The sequence below is a fragment of the Lucilia sericata genome, unplaced genomic scaffold, assembly GCF_015586225.1.
Source record: "Lucilia sericata isolate MDLA Ls3-8-SP2 unplaced genomic scaffold, ASM1558622v1 Contig000526F_arrow, whole genome shotgun sequence".
Classification (NCBI taxonomy): domain Eukaryota; kingdom Metazoa; phylum Arthropoda; class Insecta; order Diptera; family Calliphoridae; genus Lucilia; species Lucilia sericata.
The window spans coordinates 87778-109781 of NW_023994538.1; the positions used below are offsets into that span (position 1 = coordinate 87778).

Sequence of the window (22004 nt, forward strand, 5' to 3'; positions counted from 1 at the left end):
TAGAAAACATGTGCAATATTTATATACTAACTAACTAACTAACTAACTAACTAACTAACTAACTAACTAACTAACTAACTAACTAACTAACTACTAACTAACTAACTAACTAACTAACTAACTAACTAACTAACTAACTAACTAACTAACTAACTAACTAACTAACTAACTAACTAACTACTAACTAACTAACTAACTAACTAACTAACTAACTAACTAACTAACTAACTAACTAACTAACTAACTAACTAACTAACTAACTAACTAACTAACTAACTAACTAACTAACTAACTAACTAACTACTAACTAACTAACTAACTAACTAACTAACTAACTAACTAACTAACTAACTAACTAACTAACTAACTAACTAACTAACTAACTACTAACTAACTAACTAACTAACTAACTAACTACTAACTAACTAACTAACTAACTAACTAACTAACTAACAACTAACTAACTAACTAACTAACTAACTAACTAACTACTAACTAACTAACTAACTAACTAACTAACTAACTAACTAACTAACTAACTAACTAACTAACTAACTAACTAACTAACTAACTAACTAACTACTAACTAACTAACTAACTAACTAACTAACTAACTAACTAACTAACTAACTACTAACTAACTAACTAACTAACTAACTAACTAACTACTACTAACTAACTAACTAACTAACTAACTAACTAACTAACTAACTAACTAACTAACTACTAACTAACTAACTAACTAACTAACTAACTAACTACTAACTAACTAACTAACTAACTAACTAACTACTAACTAACTAACTAACTAACTAACTAACTACTACTAACTAACTAACTACTAACTAACTAACTAACTAACTAACTAACTAACTAACTAACTAACTAACTAACTAACTAACTAACTAACTAACTACTAACTAACTAACTAACTAACTAACTAACTAACTAACTAACTAACTAACTAACTACTAACTAACTAACTAACTACTAACTAACTAACTAACTAACTAACTAACTAACTACTAACTAACTAACTAACTAACTAACTAACTAACTACTAACTAACTAACTAACTAACTAACTAACTACTAACTAACTAACTAACTAACTACTAACTAACTAACTAACTAACTAACTAACTAACTAACTAACTAACTAACTAACTAACTAACTAACTAACTAACTAACTACTAACTAACTAACTAACTAACTAACTAACTACTAACTAACTAACTAACTAACTACTAACTAACTACTAACTAACTAACTAACTAACTAACTAACTAACTAACTAACTAACTAACTAACTAACTAACTAACTACTAACTAACTAACTAACTAACTAACTAACTAACTAACTAACTAACTAACTAACTAACTAACTAACTACTAACTAACTAACTAACTAACTAACTACTAACTAACTAACTAACTAACTAACTACTAACTAACTAACTAACTAACTAACTAACTAACTAACTAACTAACTAACAACTAACTAACTAACTAACTAACTAACTAACTACTAACTAACTAACTAACTAACTAACTAACTAACTAACTAACTAACTAACTAACTACTAACTAACTAACTAACTAACTACTAACTAACTAACTAACTAACTAACTAACTAACTAACTAACTAACTAACTAACTAACTAACTAACTAACTAACTAACTAACTAACTAACTAACTAACTAACTAACTAACTAACTAACTAACTAACTAACTAACTAACTAACTAACTAACTACTAACTAACTAACTAACTACTAACTAACGAACTAACTAACTTACTAACTAACTAACTAACTAACTAACTAACTAACTAACTAACTAACTAACTAACTAACTAACTAACAAACAAACTAACTAACTAACTAACTAGGTATAGGTATAGGTTGATAGGAGGATGTATACTACATCAAATCCGAAGAAATACACCTAGGCCACTATCGGGCCTGTTGTGCGCTCCAATTCAAGAGAAAAAAAAAATTGTTCACTGAATGTATTATTTTTCCATGTTCAGAAACTCAGTTTCCTGGACGTAATTCCTAAGAATCTTCCAATCGGTGTTGGTTAAGACAACTAACTAACTAACTTCACTGGGAGCGTTAACTGTGTTTTAAGGAAAAAAACATCGGCTTCAACAGTTTTCTTAACGATTGGTTCCTCCGTATCTATAAAGACTTCTGCAGATGTTTTCATTATCAAGAATAAGTTTTACTGGCGCCATATATACCAATAAAATGGAACTTTTTGGTACTTTTGCCTTCTTCAAAAAGTACTTTTAGAGTTTATGTAGCGCCGGAGTAAATGATACTTTATAAAAAGGGTCCTTCTGGTACTTTCTTGTTCTTCAAAAGGTAGAGCTCGGAGTAGATAAGAACATATCAAAAGGGGCTGTTGGTTACTTTTTCGTTTTTCAAAAGGTACTTTTTGAGTTCTCTATAATATTAAAACTAAAAACAAAACATTTAGCTTTTAGAACCCGAAGTAAGTGAAAATATATCAAAGAGGACTTTTTGGTACTTTTTCGTTCTTCAAAAGGTACTTTTTGAATTTTCTATAATATTGAACCTAGAAATATGAAATTAATGAGAACCCATAAAAGAGTACATTTTGGTACTTTTTCGTTCCTTAAAAGGTACTTTTTGAATTTTCTATAATATTGAACCTAGAAACATGAAATTAAGCAATGACAGCCCGGAGTATGTGAGAACATATAAAAAGTAGACTTTTGGTATTTTTTTGTTTTTAAAAAGGTACTTTTTGATTTTTCTATAATATTGAATCTAGAAACATGAAATTAAGTATGTGGAGCCCGGTGTAAAAAGGGAGACTTTTTGGTACTTTTTCGTTTTTCAAAAGGTACTTTTTGATTTTTCTATAATATTGAATCTAGAAACATGAAATTAAGCATGTGGAGCCCGGTGTAAAAAGGGAGACTTTTTGGTACTTTTTCGTTTTTCAAAAGGTACTTATTGATTTTTCTATAATATTGAACCTAGAAACATGAAATTAAGCATGTGGAGCCCGGTGTAAAAAGGGAGATTTTTGGTACTTTTTCGTATTTCAAAAGGTACTTTTTGATTTTTCTATAATATTGAACATAGAAATATGAAATTAAGCATGTAGATTCCAGAGTAAGCGAGAACATATCAAAGGGGATGTTTTTGTTTAAAACACTATGGTTGAATGGTATATAAGATTCGGCACAGCCGAATATAGAACTCTTACTTGTTTTCCTGCTAATATTGCTTTTGCAAATAAAATATTTAACATCTTCCCGGGAATTGTTAAAAAAAATCAAATTTGCAACCCTATGATCATTTTTATTGAAAAAAAAAATCGATTTATCATTTTAAAAACCCGTTCGGGATAGAATGCACAAAACTGTTACAAAGTCATTTTTGAAGAGAACAAGTGTTAACAGAAATTTTGAATAAATCCACATTTAAACACGTTCCAAAAGATACAAAATAATTGTACATACAAATAAATGATAATTTTGTTATTGTTAAATTGTTATTTTCTTTATAAACGAGAAAAAAAAATTATAAGTAAATTTTCTGGTTTTGTATATAGAATAGAAATTGTTTTTATTAATCATTCAAATTGTTGGTGGGTTGGTGTTTCAGTCGCTTGGTGTGAAATCTCGCAATTGTTAATAGATTTGGCCGTTTCGGTTTGTGTTTACAAAAAAAAAAAAAAAACTGTGTATATTATTATACCGAGTATTTATTCTATATAGATTTAAAGATCATTCATACATTCATTTAGACAAAACAAACAAAAACAGATAGACACGATTGAATAAAATACACGTATGAATACGTACATACATATACGTTTAAAAACACATTCCGACAAAATTTCTATGTGAAACACGGGGTGATCATTACGAAAAACGGATATAGAATTTTTAGTATTAAATTCAACGTCAGCAACGCTGGAGCATAATTTCCATTATAGAATAAACATACAACGTCCAGTCTCCAAATAAAACGCACATTTGCATATGTCACTGTAACAAAAATAAATTGCAAATTTTTATTTTGCACTGCATTTAATGTAAAGCTTAAGCGAAAGTGAAAAAATTTTACAAAAAGAAAAAATCTTGTTTATTTTACATAAAAGAAAGAAAAATCATAAATTATATATAAAAAAATTGTCAAAATCTCTATATAATTCTGTGCCAAAAGTGTCGCGTGCGTTTAGTTGTGGCAAAATGTATTGAAACTTGCATAAATGTTTAGTGTTTTTACAAATATTCGGTGCGTGTCATTTAAAATTTTCAAAGAATTTTCCTACAACAACACAACAGCATATCAATGCAACAACAATTAATAAGATTTAATAAATAGTGTTTTGTGTGAAAAAAGTGCATAAATTAAAAAAAAAAATAATTCCATTTCTCTAGAATTTTGTCACACAACTGTTGGTGCTAAAAGCTTTCAAATGCATTCCACGACATGTGGTATTGGTGCCAGCACCAGTACTAGCAACTCATCTTCAGCAGCCATGCAATCGTAAGTAGAATTAGGATCATTTTGAAAATTAGTTTAAAAAAACTTTTTTTTGGGTGAAATTAACAATTTTCTGCAAGAACTGATATTTTCTGATATGTTTAGCCCATAGTATAGTCTATAGTATCGACCATTATCTAGTCTCTGGTCTAGTCTGTAGTCTAGCCTATAGTCTCGTTCATTGTCTATTCTATAGTCTCGTCCATTGTCTATTCTATAGTCTCGTCCATTGTCTATTCTATAGTCTATCTATAGTCTAGTCTATAGTCTAGTCTATAGTCTAGTCTATAGTCTAGTCTATAGTCTAGTCTATAGTCTAGTCTATAGTCTAGTCTATAGTCTAGTCTATAGTTAGTCTAGTCTATAGTCTAGTCTATAGTCTAGTCTATAGTCTAGTCTATAGTCTAGTCTATAGTCTAGTCTATAGTCTAGTCTATACGGAGGTGGGTACCTTGGCCTCCGTGGCGGACAATGCGTCAAGTGTACAGCATGCCGCTGGCAAAAATATAGGGGTGAAAGAGAAGGATGTACTCGGAGAGAGCTCTAAGCTACCTCAGCCTTTAAATATAGGTGAGGGTTCCGACTCTGAATCCTCAGATGATAATAATAATAATACCATTATAGCAAATCCCAAAAAGGATGAAGTAGAGCAAATGGTGAAAGAGGTGAGTGATAGCATAGCTAAACTACCTATTACTAAGAAAAGACTTTCTGGAGCACAGAGGAGGAAGTTGAAAAAGATGCTTCAGGAAATCATAGTTAGTCAATCCCACGACACTCCAAAGGAATCGGACTCTCTCACAAGATCTGAGGCAAAAAGGATCAGGTCACCCGAGGAGTTGACAACTGAGAATAAGCCTAAGAAGAAAAAGAGCTCCCCGTCTTCTAATACACAGTCGAAGCCAAGCCATACTTCACTCAAAGGAATCTCAAGTGAGAATCCTGCGAGTAAGGGTGACAACGCCAAGCCAGATATTCCGAAGACGAACACGTCGGCGAAATCAACCTCGAAGGTAAGGGAATCTCAAAAGAAGCCCCGAAAAACGAGGAAGGAGAAGCTAGACGGAGGAAAAGGTAAAGAGCCGCCATCTTACGCCAAAGTTGCCAGAAGTAGGCACCGGGACGATCTCTGCTATGCAGTTTACGATGCCGGTAATCCGACAGGCAAAATTCCAATAGACCAACAGAGTAAAATAGAAGACCTGGTCAACAATAAGATAGTGGACCATGCAATAGCTTCAAAGGGCAAACAACCAATAGAGAGCGAGAGCTGCGAGTTCAGCATGGGCGTGATGTTGATGAGGTTGGCATCTCACCAATGTGTTAGCACCCTAAAGAACTTGGTGGAAAGTATCCCTCCTCCCTGGGACGGCGCTAGGCTGGGACTGGCAAAGAAGAGCGAGCTTCCGGTGCTCCTAAAGTCCACTGTCTACATAAAAGGATGGGGCAGTAAACTGGCTAATGAACGTATACTGGAAATTCTTGGAGGTCAAAATGCTGAGCTGGCCGTGGAAAAATGGGATGTCTTTTACAGGAAAGAAGAACCTGAGGGAACTTTATTTGTAATAGGTATCGACCAGAAATCCATGGCTAGTCTTGCCAAGAATAAAGGTAGGGCTTACTTCGCCTCTAAATCTGTCATATTCAAAATTGGGAAGGTGCCGATTGGAAGGGCTGTTACAACAAGCCTCGAAAATGACACTAAAAAACCTAAGACCACAGTATCCACTACTGATAACGTTGAGGAGTCAAATCCTAAAATCGAGGAATTTACCATTAACTCGCCAGAAGAAAGTGTAGTTGCCCTTTCCAAAATTGGGAAGGCGCCGATTGAAAGGGCTGTCAAAACCGGCCCCGACAAGGACACTAAAACACCTAAGACAGTACCCAAAGCATCATTAGCAAGTACTAGCAATGTTGAGGAGTCAAATCCTAAAAGCGAGGAGGAAATCACTCACCCGCCAGAAGACAGAACAGCAATGCTCTCCAGAATTGGGAATGTGTCTATTAAAAATACTGCTATTCCTATGCCTGATAAGGACACCGCAGTGCCATCAACAGTACTCACTGCATTAATAGCCACTTCAGGCTATCCGGAGGAGTCAAATCCAAAGAGCGAGGAGGTGACCACCAACTCGCTGGAAGACAGTTTAATGGATGACCATGATTGAGGTTATCCAAATAAACCTCCATCGGAGCGAGACAGCTACCAACGCTCTGATGACTAAAATCAACACAGGTAAAATACATATAGCTTTAATCCAGGAACCTTGGACGATTCGCAACAAGGTTTCTGGATTAAATCACGTAAATTTCCAACTTTTCTACGCTGATACAGGATCTCGCCCGAGAACATGTATCTTATGTCACAAGAACTTATGTTTTCTCCTCTCAACAGGATTATCAACATCGGATGCAACGGTGCTGAAGCAAGGTCGAGGCAACATATACCTTGCATCTATTTACCTGCCTTTCGATTCTCCGACCCTACCACCAACGTCGGATCTGATGAAACTGGTTGAAGAGGCACAAAGGAAAAATAAGAAAATTGTAATAGGTTGTGATGCCAACTCGCATCATGTAGCTTGGGGTAGTACAAACACCAATCGCAGGGGACAAGCCCTCATGGATTTCTTTAATACTAAAGACTTGATAACATTGAACTTAGGTAATAAAGCTACCTTCGTCAATAGAATCAGAGAAGAAGTATTAGATATAACTATATGTTCAGAAGAGCTTATAAACGAAATTCAGGATTGGAGAGTTTCGGACGAGCACTCCTTTTCTGATCATCGGTACATAAGATTCAAAATACTAAGGCCACCACCAAAGCCGATAAAGTTTCGGAATAAGTCTAAAACTAATTGGACAATGTTCGGGGCCTTACTAAAGAACCGTTTAGGTCAGGACACTTTTCAATGTCGAAATAAAGAGGATATAGATGCCAAAGTGGAAACGTTCACAAGTGCCCTGGTTGAATCGTTCGAGGACAGCTGCCCTCTGCGAGAGCGGAGATCTGCCCAGGAAAAACCCTGGGTAACTGGGGAGATCCGGAACCTTGGGAAGACTCTTCGCAAACTATTTAACCGGGCACGGCGTAAAAAGACCGCAGTATACTGGGATGAGTATCGTAATAAACTTGGTGAATATAAGAAAATCGTTCGAAGAGCCAAACGAGACTCCTGGAAACTTTTCTGTGAACAGGTAGATAGCGTAAATGAGGTATCGAAGATAAAAAAATTCCTATCCAAAACTCATGTCCAACCGGAATCTATGATCGATGACACGGGCAGGAGGCTTGAGGATATGGAGGAGACAATGAAACTCCTAATGGATTCTCATTTCCCACCCGGTATATCGAATAACAAAGATGAACCGATATTGGAGGAAGGGGAGGGTAACACGGAAATAGTTATTACAACTGACATGGTTAAAGGGGCAATCAAGAGCTTTGCTCCCTATAAAGCTGCAGGGCCGGATGGAATTTTCCCGGCACTTTTGCAGATGGAGGCGGGACTGGTTTCCGTACATCTGTCACAGATATTCACTGCATGCTTAAAATTGGCATATACCCCAGTTAAATGGCAGGATGCAAGGGTAATATTTATACCCAAACCAGGGAAACCTAGCTATGCGACACCTAAGTCCTATCGACCGATAAGTCTTACGTCCTTCCTACTTAAAACCTTGGAACGGATAGTCGATAGCATGGTTAAAAGCAGCATACCATACAATGACCTTAATATAAGCAGCATGCTTATGTAAAGGGACGATCGGTGGAGACCGCTTTAAATGAAGTTGTCCACTACATAAGTGAATCTTTCGATAGCAAACTGTATACACTGGCAGTATGCATTGACATCGAAGGCGCTTTCAATAACGTGCACACTGATACCCTTATCCAATCCCTAGACCAGTTTTATGTTGACCGGGTGCTCCGTAACTGGATCAACTACATGCTAAGGAACAGATGGATAAGCTGCGAGATGTACGATATAACTATCAGGAAAAAGGTATTTCGCGGTATACCACAGGGTGGCATTTTGTCACCTTTACTCTGGATCACCACGATTAATAGCCTCCTAAGGACCCTAACCGAGAAAGGACTTAGACCTGTCTGCTATGCAGACGATGTCGTAATACTTTTAAAGGGAAAGGATCCAAATTACTTGTGTAGAAGAGCTGAGGAGGCTCTGAATACGGCCTTGAGCTGGGCTCAACCGAGAGGCCTCAATGTTAACCCGGCGAAGACGGAAATCTGTCTTTTCACAAGAAAGACAAAAATTTCTACATATACTGAACCTTGCTTCTTGGGCAAGAAGATACCGGTGACAGACAAAGTTAAGTACTTAGGTGTAATACTTGACCGGAAATTAAAATGGAGACACCACATAGAGGATAGGATCAACAAGGCACATCGGTGCTGGGCGATATGTAGGAGAACCATAGGCATGAAATGGGGTCTTAGTCCTACTATGACAAATTGGCTTTATAAAAGTGTAATTAGACCAATTCTAGCTTATGCTTCAATAATCTGGTGGACTGCTTTGGACAAAAAGTGTAATATCAAACTACTACAGGGAGTTCAGCGTACATGCTGCTTGGGTATAAGTGGTGCCATGTGTACTACTTCAACCAAGGCTCTGGAAACGTTGCTAGATATTCCACCCATTGAAACATATATAAGATATGAGGCGGCGCTTACAGCCGAACGGCTCTTTACTTTAGGCGAACTGGCCAAAAACGGTTATAGGACACGTCATCAATGTATACTGGACACATTGGAAGGTTATACACATTCATCGGACGTGCCTGATCGCATACCAGACACTGAATATGTCGGAAACTTTGAAACGCTAATCCCAGATAGAATGTCTTGGTCAAGCGGAACATTAGAGCAAATACCAGTAGGAATCCGTTGCTACACGGATGGCTCTAAATTAGGGGACAAAGTGGGTCTGGGGTTCTATATTGAAGACCCAGAAACAGAAATATACCACCGTTTACCTAATCATAACACAAGCTTCCAGGCAGAAGTACGAGCAATAACGGAATGTGTAAATTGGATTAGAATAAATATGGCGCCCACAGGGCTTAATATATTTACCGACAGCCAGAAGGCAATTTGTGCGATATCAGGTGATAGAATTAAATCTAAGACCGTATTGGATTGTAAGAAAGCTTTAACTGAATACTCTCCCAGAGGTAAGGTTCACATCATATGGGTACCAGGCCACTCGGGAGTAGCCGGCAACGAAAGGGCGAATGTAATAGCTTTAAAGGGAAGGGAGCTCGATGTAGTTAACCTGACAAACGCAAAACCATTCGACGCAACAAAAGCTGAATTAAAAATATGGATGAGAGAATCCCATAAGGCCTCTTGGAATAATGAAACGGTGGGTAGAACCACAAAGATTCTATGGGGTGACCCTGATGAGAGCAAGACGAGAAATCTTCTCAAAATGAGCAAGTCTGAGGTTAGTATGATGGTACGTATTCTCAGTGGACACACAGGATTACGAGCACATCTATACAAAATTGGACGTGCGAATTCAGACGAATGTAGAGCATGTGGAGAGGACAGTGAAACTCTGGAGCACTTTCTTTGCCATTGTCAGGCATTCGTCGAAGTTAGATCCAAGTATCTTGGAAGTGATGTTATTCCAGAAATAACATTCTTAACCAACACCGATTGGAAGATTCTTAGGAATTACGTCCAGGAAACTGAGTTTCTGAACATGGAAAAATAATACATTCAGTGAACAATTTTTTTTTTTTTTTTTTTTTTTTTTTCTTGAATTGGAGCGCACAACAGGCCCGATAGTGGCCTAGGTGTATTTCTTCGGATTTGATGTAGTATACATCCTCCTATCAACCTACCTACCTACCTACCTACCTAGTCTATAGTCTAGTCTATAGTCTAGTCTATAGTCTAGTCTATAGTCTAGTCTATTGTCTAGTCTATAGTCTAGTCTATTGTCTAGTCTATAGTCTAGTCTATAGTCTAGTCTATAGTCTAGTCTATAGTCTAGTCTATAGTCTAGTCTATAGTCTAGTCTAGCTAGTCTATAGTCTAGTCTATAGTCTAGTCTATAGTCTAGTCTATAGTCTAGTCTATAGTCTAGTCTATAGTCTAGTCTATAGTCTAGTCTATAGTCTAGTCTATAGTCTAGTCTATAGTCTAGTCTATAGTCTAGTCTATAGTCTAGTCTATAGTCTAGTCTATAGTCCTAGTCTATAGTCTAGTCTATAGTCTAGTCTATAGTCTAGTCTATAGTCTAGTCTATAGTCTAGTCTATAGTCTAGTCTATAGTCTAGTCTATAGTCTAGTCTATAGTCTAGTCTATAGTCTAGTCTATAGTCTAGTCTATAGTCTAGTCTATAGTCTAGTCTATAGTCTAGTCTATAGTCTAGTCTATAGTCTAGTCTATAGTCTAGTCTATAGTCTAGTCTATAGTCTAGTCTATAGTCTAGTCTATAGTCTAGTCTATAGTCTAGTCTATAGTCTAGTCTATAGTCTAGTCTATAGTCTAGTCTATAGTCTAGTCTATAGTCTAGTCTATAGTCTAGTCTATAGTCTAGTCTATAGTCTAGTCTATAGTCTAGTCTATAGTCTAGTCTATAGTCTAGTCTATAGTCTAGTCTATAGTCTAGTCTATAGTCTAGTCTATAGTCTAGTCTATAGTCTAGTCTATAGTCTAGTCTATAGTCTAGTCTATAGTTCTATAGTCTAGTCTATAGTCTAGTCTATAGTCTAGTCTATAGTCTAGTCTATAGTCTAGTCTATAGTCTAGTCTATAGTCTAGTCTATAGTCTAGTCTATAGTCTAGTCTATAGTCTAGTCTATAGTCTAGTCTATAGTCTAGTCTATAGTCTAGTCTATAGTCTAGTCTATAGTCTAGTCTATAGTCTAGTCTATAGTCTAGTCTATAGTCTAGTCTATAGTCTAGTCTATAGTCTAGTCTATAGTCTAGTCTATAGTCTAGTCTATAGTCTAGTCTATAGTCTAGTCTATAGTCTAGTCTATAGTCTAGTCTATAGTCTAGTCTATAGTCTAGTCTATAGTCTAGTCTATAGTCTAGTCTATAGTCTAGTCTATAGTCTAGTCTATAGTCTAGTCTATAGTCTAGTCTATAGTCTAGTCTATAGTCTAGTCTATAGTCTAGTCTATAGTCTAGTCTATAGTCTAGTCTATAGTCTAGTCTATAGTCTAGTCTATAGTCTAGTCTATAGTCTAGTCTATAGTCTAGTCTATAGTCTAGTCTATAGTCTAGTCTATAGTCTAGTCTATAGTCTAGTCTATAGTCTAGTCTATAGTCTAGTCTATAGTCTAGTCTATAGTCTAGTCTATAGTCTAGTCTATAGTCTAGTCTATAGTCTAGTCTATAGTCTAGTCTATAGTCTAGTCTATAGTCTAGTCTATAGTCTAGTCTATAGTCTAGTCTATAGTCTATGTCTAGTCTATAGTCTAGTCTATAGTCTAGTCTATAGTCTAGTCTATAGTCTAGTCTATAGTCTAGTCTATAGTCTAGTCTATAGTCTAGTCTATCTAGTCTATAGTCTAGTCTATAGTCTAGTCTATAGTCTAGTCTATAGTCGTCTATAGTCTAGTCTGTAGTCTAGTCTATAGTCTAGTCTATAGTCTAGTCTATAGTCTAGTCTATAGTCTAGTCTATAGTCTAGTCTATAGTCTAGTCTATAGTCTAGTCTATAGTCTAGTCTATAGTCTAGTCTATAGTCTAGTCTATAGTCTAGTCTATAGTCTAGTCTATAGTCTAGTCTATAGTCTAGTCTATAGTCTAGTCTATAGTCTAGTCTATAGTCTAGTCTATAGTCTAGTCTATAGTCTAGTCTATAGTCTAGTCTATAGTCTAGTCTATAGTCTAGTCTATAGTCTAGTCTATAGTCTAGTCTATAGTCTAGTCTATAGTCTAGTCTATAGTCTAGTCTATAGTCTAGTCTATAGTCTAGTCTATAGTCTAGTCTATAGTCTAGTCTATAGTCTAGTCTATAGTCTAGTCTATAGTCTAGTCTATAGTCTAGTCTATAGTCTAGTCTATAGTCTAGTCTATAGTCTAGTCTATAGTCTAGTCTATAGTCTAGTCTATAGTCTAGTCTATAGTCTAGTCTATAGTCTAGTCTATAGTCTAGTCTATAGTCTAGTCTATAGTCTAGTCTATAGTCTAGTATATAGTCTAGTCTATAGTCTAGTCTATAGTCTAGTATATAGTCTAGTCTATAGTCTAGTCTATAGTCTAGTCTATAGTCTAGTCTATAGTCTAGTCTATAGTCTAGTCTATAGTCTAGTCTATAGTCTAGTCTATAGTCTAGTCTATAGTCTAGTCTATAGTCTAGTCTATAGTCTAGTCTATAGTCTAGTCTATAGTCTAGTCTATAGTCCAGTCTATAGTCTAGTCTATAGTCTAGTCTATAGTCTAGTCTATAGTCTAGTCTATAGTCCAGTCTATAGTCTAGTCTATAGTCTAGTCTATAGCCTAGTCTATAGTCTAGTCTATAGTATAGTCTATAGTCCAGTCTATAGTCTAGTCTATAGTCTAGTCTATAGTCCAGTCTATAGTCTAGTCTATAGTCTAGTCTATAGTCCAGTCTATAGTCTAGTCTATAGTCTATTCTATAGTCTAGTCTATAGTCTAGTCTATAGTCTATTTTATAGTCTAGTCTATAGTCTAGTCTATTGTCTAGTCTATAGTCTAGTCTATTGTCTAGTCTATAGTCTAGTCTATCGACTAGTCTTTCGTCTAGCCTATCGTCTAGTCTATAATCTAGACTGTAATTTAAACTATAGACTAGACTATATACTAGTCTGTAGTCTAGTTTAATATCTAGTATATAATCTAGTTTTGGTCTGTTATCAATACTCTAGTCTTTAGCCTATTATATGGTCCAATTTAATTCCAGGACCAATTTAAACCGATTACTTATTCTGTTAGAATTTAGTCTGAGGTCAATTTCTCCGTTATATTTAAAGTAGGTATATAGTAAATTTAGTCTTCGACTTTTATCAATTTTGTTTTTTTAGTCTTTTTTTAGTATTTGCTATATTTTTATACTTTTGCTTATTTTGTTTATGCGTCTGTCGTAAAAATAACAAAAATTAATGAATGAGGTGCCAATAATTTATAACAGTGCTGATTTTTGTGATTTACAGATTGTTTATTATATGTATGATAGTACTATAATACAATAAATACAATGAATACTAAATAATAACAAAGTACGTTGGGTTAGCAACAAGTTTAGACAACATTTGAATAGTATATCCCGATCCAAAAGAGCAATATAAACTTAGTTGATTGTAATTTTGCGAATTTAGAGAACTACAGGTTGGTTTATGTAGATACTATCTAACTCTGAGTTTGAATAAAGTTGGCCAATTGTGAACCACTTGTTTTAGGTTGTGAAATCAAAAAATTTCTGTTTGAAAAAAAAAATTAATGATCATTGTCAACTTAAGCACTTAATATCAAATGACAGCCTTGACTTTATTTTCAAACAAACAAAGTCCATCTCACCCCCCCAATGCCTAGTATTTAGATTGCAATAATTTATTACAAATAAACCCCTTTCTTTGCTGTGACATACACAATGCGTTAAATAAACATTTGTGTGTCTGTCTGTCTATATGTTTAAATATTTTAAATTGTTTTAAATAAATTCCCACAATTTATGAAAAGAATAAATTTGATTCATTTCAAGAGTGTCAAGAAGACGAAGAAGAAGTTCAACTAAAGTGCCGCATTAAAGTATTAAGAGATTTAAAATATTCTTCTTAATAGAAACAAGATCACACATCAAACAATACTTTTGTGTCTAGAAAACTTAGTCCGTCAGAAAAAAATATAAATGGAAAAATCCAAAGAAAACTCAAAACAACTTAATGAATTTAGAAGATCCAAAAAAAAACCGTATGTAGAGCAAATGCATAAAGTCATTGTAAATAATAGACGATTTTAACACGAGTTAGAATCGAATGAAATTTTATGGAATCAAGGTCGACCAGTAAACCCCATATATCGGACTTTGAGAAGTTCGATGTGTAAGTAATGCGATTACATGATTGGTAATACATATGTCAAAGTTCATAAAGACTATTTGTCTTGGATATTGTTTGAACATGAACCAAGTTATGATCATGTGACTGACCGTACTTTCCAGTTTCTGAAATAACCTGATTACTTGTTCTATTCTTCTGAAACCTAAATTTTGTTTGACTTCAAAAAACATGTAGCGCCGAATATAAACATCATTCGAATTGTTTTTGTTGCGGTTTAATCCAACAGATGTATAAACAAGAAAAATTATAAAGAAAAATACCAGCTAAATTTAGTTGTTACATTAAACAAATGTAAAATGATGTATTTCAAATGATCCGATGCTCGTATGTGTGTCTAAATTTTAATCTTTTAAAGGCACAGTGCGTTAAGTCCCTGCAGTTCTGACAAGCTGATCTTCGAACTTGATTTGTGATCTACAGTTCCTTTGATTTGTAGTTTGGACTATAGCTTAGCCAATAGTCTGGTGTATAGACTGTACTATGGTCGGATCAATAGTGTATTCTATAGCATGGTTTATGGTATATAGTCAAGTTGATATGTGGCCATTAGTCAGTCCATAGTTTGGTCTAAAGTATCGTCTATAGTTTGGTCTAAAATATCGTCTATAGGTTGGTCTATAGCCTTGTTGATAATCCGCCATAGTCTGGTCTATGGTTTGGGCTATTGTCTGGTATTATCTTATACTTTGATATATTGTCTGACCTATAGTCCGACCAATAGATTGGTTAATAGTCTAGTTTATGGTATGATCCATAGTTCAATATGTAATCAGGTCTGTAGTTTAGTCCATAGTCTGGTTTATTGTTAGGTAGTCTAGTCTATAGTCCGGTTGATAGTCTGCTCTATAATGCAGTCTATAGTCTGATATATCGTCTGGCCTATAGTCTAGTGACTCTACCCTAGTCTATGTTTGATCTATAGCTTGGTTAATAGTCTGGTCCAACGTCCGTTAAATTCTATAGTCTGATTGAATTCTGATCTATAGTTTGATATATATCTGGTCGACAGCCTGATCTATGTATGGTCTAAGTTTGATCTATAGTCTGGTCTATAGTCTCGTTAATAGTGTGATTGATAGTCTGTTCTTTAGTTTGGTTCATGGTTTGTCCGTAGCATGGTCAATATTATTTAGTATATAGTCTAGTCTATAATCTGGTCTATAGTTTGGTCAATAGCCTGATTAATAGTCTGATCTATAGTAATTTTTATAGTTTGGTCTATAGTCTGAACTCTGGTTTTTTCTATAGCCTTCTTAATAACCTTGTCAATAGACTGGTTAATATAAAGTCTGATCTATAGTTTATTGTAGGGTCTGTTCTATAATGCGATCTAAACTTTGAACTAAAGACTGTACTTTGATTTATAGTCAGTTTTTTTTTTTTATCCCGGTATATATAATGTTCTATAGTCTGGACTTTACTATTGTCTATAATAATCTGTAGTTTGATCTATATGCTGTATTTGGTCTGGTTTATTGTCAGGTTGGCCTATGTGCTGGTATGTTGCCGGATCTATAGTTGATAGTCTAGTTGATGGTCTTAAGTCTATCTAGAGACTATAGTCATTGTATTTTCAATTAGAATCTCTATGATGTCTAGTAGGTGATGAAACAACTGTTTAAGCCACTATCTTGTAGTGTTAGCATTTCCACTTCGAAGCCGCAGGGTTTATTTGCGGTGGCATTGTCTAAGTCACACATACTGCCACACTTAGTTTGCAACTTGCAACCTACTTGTGATGTTGATATGGAAATTAAATAGATGAAGAAAAAAATACGTTTTATTATTTTATACGATTTTTTGTTTATTTTTAAATTTGAGGTGGATCTTCCGAAGACTGTGAGTCGTGAAATTGAAATTTCGATAAATTCTCTTTTTACAGAAAATTTTCAATAAATTCTCTTTTTATAGAAAATTTTCGATAATTTCTGTTTTATAGAAAATTTTCGATAATTTCTTTTTTATAGAAAATTTTCGATAATTTCTCTATTTATAGAAAACTTTCGATCATGGATGTTAAAGTTCTTCGTGCAAAATTTTAAGATTTTAACGCTAATAGTTTCACAGATAAGCGAGTTTTTGTATTTAATTCATATGGGTGGTGCCACGCCCCCTACTTCTAGTCCGCCCCCTTTTTCCTTAAATAATCATATTGACACTAAAGTGGTTCCGACAAAATTTGAGGACTCTATTTGCTATATTTTCTCAGATATACTTATTTTATATTTTCTTCATATGGAAGGTGCTACGCCCACTATAGCCATTCCGCCCATTTTATTCGAAAATAATCTTATGGATGTCAACGATGTCCATACAAAATTTTAAGACTCTAACTGTTGTACTTTCTGAGATATGTGACTTTTAATACTAAGTTTGTATGTGGGCGTGGCACCCCTCCCACTTGAAATTTCGAAATAAAAAGTAGCCTATAGTTCCTTCCAGACATACAGGAAGACACTGTGAAAATTTCATTTTCCAACAATTTTCTTTCTTATAGAAAATTTTCCAAAAATTTCTTTTTTTTAGAAAATTTTCCAAAAAATTTCTTTCTTATAGAAAATTTTCCAAAAATTTCCTTTTTATAGAAAGTTTTCAAAAAATTTCCTTTTTTATAGAATATTTTCCAAACATTTTCATTTTTATAGAAAATGTTCCAAAAATTTTCTTTTTCATAGAAAAATTTCCAAAAATTTCCTTTTTATAAAAAATTTTCCAAAAATTTTCTTTTTTTATAGAAAATTTTCCAAAAATGTTCTTTTTTTATAGAAAATTTTCCAAAAATTTTCTTTTTTTATAGAAAATTTTCCAAAAATTTCCTTTTTTTATAGAATATTTTCCAAAAATTTCCTTGTTTTATAGAAAATTTTCCAAAAATTTCCTTTTTGTATAGAAAATTTCCAAAAAATTTCCTTTTGTATAGAAAATTTCGAAAAATTTCCTTTCTTATAGAAAATTTTCCAAAAATTTCCTTTTTTATAGAAAATTTTCCAAAAATTTCCTTTTTTATAGAAAATTTTCCAAAAATTTCCTTTTTATAGAAAATTTTCCAAAAATTTCCTTTTTTATAGAAAATTTTCAAAAATTTCCTTTTTTATAGAAAATTTTCCAAAAAATTCCTTTTTTTATAGAAAATTTTCCAAAAAATTCCTTTTTTTATAGAAAATTTTCCAAAAATTTCATTTTTTATAGAAAATTTTCCAAAAATTTCCTTTTTTATAGAAAATTTTCCAAAAATTTCCTTTTTTATAGAAAATTTTCCAAAAAATTCCTTTTTTATAGAAAATTTTCCAAAAAATTCCTTTTTTTATAGAAAATTTTGCAAAAATTTCCTTTTTTTATAGAAAATTTTCCAAAAATTTCCTTTTTTATAGAAAATTTGCCAAAAATTTCCTTTTTTTATAGAAAATTTTCCAAAAATTTCCTTTTTTATAGAAAATTTTCCAAAAATTTCCTTTTTTATAGAAAATTTTACAAAAATTTCCTTTTTTATAGAAAATTTTCCAAATTTTTTTTTTTTTTTTATAGAAAATTTTCCAAAAATTTCAATTTTATAGAAAATTTCCCAAAAATTTCCTTTTTTATAGAAAATTTTCCAAAAATTTCCTTTTTTATAGAAAATTTTCCAAAAATTTCCTTTTTTATAGAAAATTTTCCAAAAATTTCCTTTTTTATAGAAAATTTTCCAAAAATCCCTTTTTTATTGACTTTTGATTGACTGATTGACTTTTTTATAGAAAATTACCCAAAAATTCTCTTTTTATAGAAAATTTCTCAAAAGTTCTCTTTTCTCTATAAAAAATTTCAAAAAATTTTATTTTTATTGAAAGTTTTCAAAAAAAATCTTTTTTTTATCGAAAATTTTCGCAGATTCTTCCAGAAAAATTCTTTTAGATTTCTTTAAAAATGTAATCTTGTTAATTTTATCTTTATGTCCCACTGTAAGTATAATTGCAATCACAACCACAAATATATGTTCAACACACTTGTTCAATAAACTTAAACATTTATTGTTGTTGTTGTTTTGTTGCAATTGTAAATGCTGCTGATTGATTTTGGGTTAATTTAGTGTATAGTCAGCCATCAGCCTCGATCGGTGTTGCAGTATAATTCTGAAAATTGTTTTATTATTGTTGGACGGACGGACGCATTGCCTGCCCCATATGGAAGTAGTCAAGTGTTGTAACTTGTTGTTGTTGTTTTTACAAGTAGAGTTTTTCATTTACTGTGGAAATGTAAATGACGTGTTGTTTGGGGGTTTCATGCACTTCATACTTAAATTTTTTAATGAAAATAATTTTTGTTTAGAACTAAATATCTGGTTTTTGTTAAGAAGCGAAACAAATTATTTGGAGTGTGTAAACAAATCATCGATTTAATAGTTTCTAGTACTATGTGGAGTGGAGTGTAGAGTTGGGTATTGATTTTTTTTAGTTTTTTGTTATTTTAACAAGTTTTTTTTCTGGTTTGTAGGAAAAAACACTTTATGTTTTTAAGTGTTATTTATGGTTTTTGTCTATTTTAGAAAAAAAGTTTTGTTTTTGTTTAAAATGTGGTAAAACGCAAAAAATAGATGAAAATGGGGTTCATGTTTGTCTTGTTGTTTTAAACGCTTGATTAATTTACAATAGATTTCTTTATTAAGATTTAAACAGAATTTATACACTTTAAAAATGGAAATAGAAACAATATGTGTTTTTGTAGAAGTCTAGTAGTCAAGAGCTCTGACTATTTCCTCTCCTGCTCTTACAAATAACTCTAGTTGTAAGGTCTGTATTTAAAATCTAGCTTTAATGTATTAATTTTATTTTCTACGATCGATTAATCATTTGTTTCTAAGACACTTCCTTCCATATTAAATTTATCATTTAAATTATTTTTAAAAATTTCAGGCAAAAAAAAAAAAAAACAATTTATTTTAAATAAAATAAAACATCTGCTAACATGACGTAATTATAAGCTGTCCGTCTGTCTTATTTTAATTTTAGCAAAAATTTTATTTTAACAAAATCTTGACTCGCTTTCAGACTGGCAGTGGTACAACCATTAAATGTCTACTACTAAAGCCCACGCTTAATTTTTATTTCAATATTGTTGCTGTCAGTTTAAAACAAATACAACAAAGTTCAATTTACTGTGAACTTGTGGATATTTGTTTATGTATCTGAAAAATAATTTTATCCGGCTCATTGATAAAATTTAAATTGTTTGCCAATATTGAATTTTTATGACCGACAACAAAAGAAGAACACGATCCAAACAACCAACCAACACCTACTTTCGTTTTTATTTAAGTTTTTTTTTGTTTTCACTATTTATTTGTTTAAAAATTGTGCCAGTAGATTGTTTATTATTGTTGTCATGTTTGTTTTGTTGGTGGGAAATCTATAAATCTCGTGTTTATTAATTATATTTTAATTAAAATTGTGTTTAATATGTTAATGTGTTTTGGGTTTGACAGAGTTTTTTGCACCCACCTAATATATCATATAAAAGTCGATAGTTAAGTCGCTCTACATTTTAATATTTAACTCTAGTTCAGTTCTAGTTCAGTTCTTGTACAGTTCAAGATCAGTTCTAGTTCAGTTCTAGTTCAGTTCTAGTTCAGTTCTAGTTCAGTTCTAATTCAGTTCTAGTTCAGTTCTAGTTCAGTTCTAGTTCAGTTCTAGTTCAGTTCTAGTTCAGTTCTAGTTCAGTTCTAGTTCATTCTAGTTCAGTTCTAGTTCAGTTCTAGTTCAGTTCGTTCAGTTCTAGTTCAGTTCTAGTTCAGTTCTAGTTCAGTTCTAGTTCAGTTCTAGTTCAGTTCTAGTTCAGTTCTAGTTCAGTTCTAGTTCAGTTCTAGTTCAGTTCTAGTTCATTTGTTCTAGTTTAGTTCTAGTTCAGTTCTAGTTCAGTTCTAGTTCAGTTCTAGTTCAGTTCTAGTTCAGTTCTAGTTCAGTTCTAGTTCAATTCTAGTTCAGTTCTAGTTCAGTTCTAGTTCAGTTCTAGTTCAGTTCTAGTTCAGTTCTAGTTCAGTTCTAGTTCAGTTCTAGTTCAGTTTAGTTCAGTTCTAGTTCAGTTCTAGTTCAGTTCTAGTTCAGTTCTAGTTCAGTTCTAGTTCAGTTCGTTCAGTTCTAGTTCAGTTCTAGTTCAGTTCTAGTTCAGTTCTAGTTCAGTTCTAGTTCAGTTCTAGTTCAGTTCTAGTTCAGTTCTAGTTCAGTTCTAGTTCAGTTCTAGTTCAGTTCTAGTTCAGTTCTTGTACAGTTCAAGATCAGTTCTAGTTCAGTTCTAGTTCAGTTCTAGTTCAGTTCTAGTTCAGTTCTAATTCAGTTCTAGTTCAGTTCTAGTTCAGTTCTAGTTCAGTTCTAGTTCAGTTCTAGTTCAGTTCTAGTTCAGTTCTAGTTCAGTTCTAGTTCAGTTCTAGTTCAGTTCTAGTTTCAGTTCTAGTTCAGTTCTAGTTCAGTTCTAGTTCAGTTCTAGTTCAGTTCTAGTTCAGTCTAGTTCAGTTCTAGTTCAAGTTCTAGTTCAGTTCTAGTTTCAGTTCTAGTTCAGTTCTAGTTCAGTTCTATTCAGTTCTAGTTCAGTTCTAGTTCAGTTCTAGTTCAGTTCTAGTTCAGTTCTAGTTCAGTTCTAGTTCAGTTCTAGTTCAGTTCTAGTTCAGTTCTAGTTCAGTTCTAGTTCAGTTCTAGTTCAGTTCTAGTTCAGTTCTAGTTCAGTTCTAGTTCAGTTCTAGTTCAGTTCTAGTTCAGTTCAGTTCAGTCTAGTTCAGTTCTAGTTCAGTTCTAGTTCAGTTCTAGTTCAGTTCTAGTTCAGTTCTAGTTCAGTTCTAGTTCAGTTCTAGTTCAAGTTCTAGGTCAGTTCTAGTTCAGTTCTAGTTCAGTTCTCTAGTTCAGTTCTAGTTCAGTTCTAGTTCAGTTCTAGTTCAGTTCTAGTTCAGTTCTAGTTCAGTTCTAGTTCAGTTCTAGTTCAGTTCTAGTTCAGTTCTAGTTCAGGTTCTAGTTCAGTTCAGTTCTAGTTCAGTTCTAGTTCAGTTCTAGTTCAGTTCTAGTTCAGTTCTAGTTCAGTTCTAGTTTCAGTTCTAGTTCTTCTAGTTCAGTTCTAGTTCAGTTCTAGTTCAGTTCTAGTTCAGTTCTAGTTCAGTTCTAGTTCAGTTCTAGTTCAGTTCTAGTTCAGTTCTAGTTCAGTTCTTTCAGTTTCTAGTTCAGTTCTAGTTCAGTTCTAGTTCAGTTCTAGTTCAGTTCTATTAGTTCAGTTCTAGTTCAGTTCTAGTTCAGTTCTAGTTCAGTTCTAGTTCAGTTCTAGTTCAGTTCTAGTTCAGTTCTAGTTCATTTAGTTCAGTTCTAGTTCAGTTCTAGTTCAGTTCTAGTTCAGTTTTAGTTCAGTTCTAGTTCAGTTCTAGTTCAGTTCTAGTTCAGTTCTA

The 22004-nt window shown here is 33.2% G+C and overlaps 1 pseudogene; it reads left to right on the top strand.

Annotated features, from left to right (window-relative positions):
* Positions 1–3649: 3649 nt before the first annotated feature.
* The window catches only part of LOC119605847, a 50304-nt pseudogene continuing 31949 nt past the window's right edge, over positions 3650–22004 (top strand).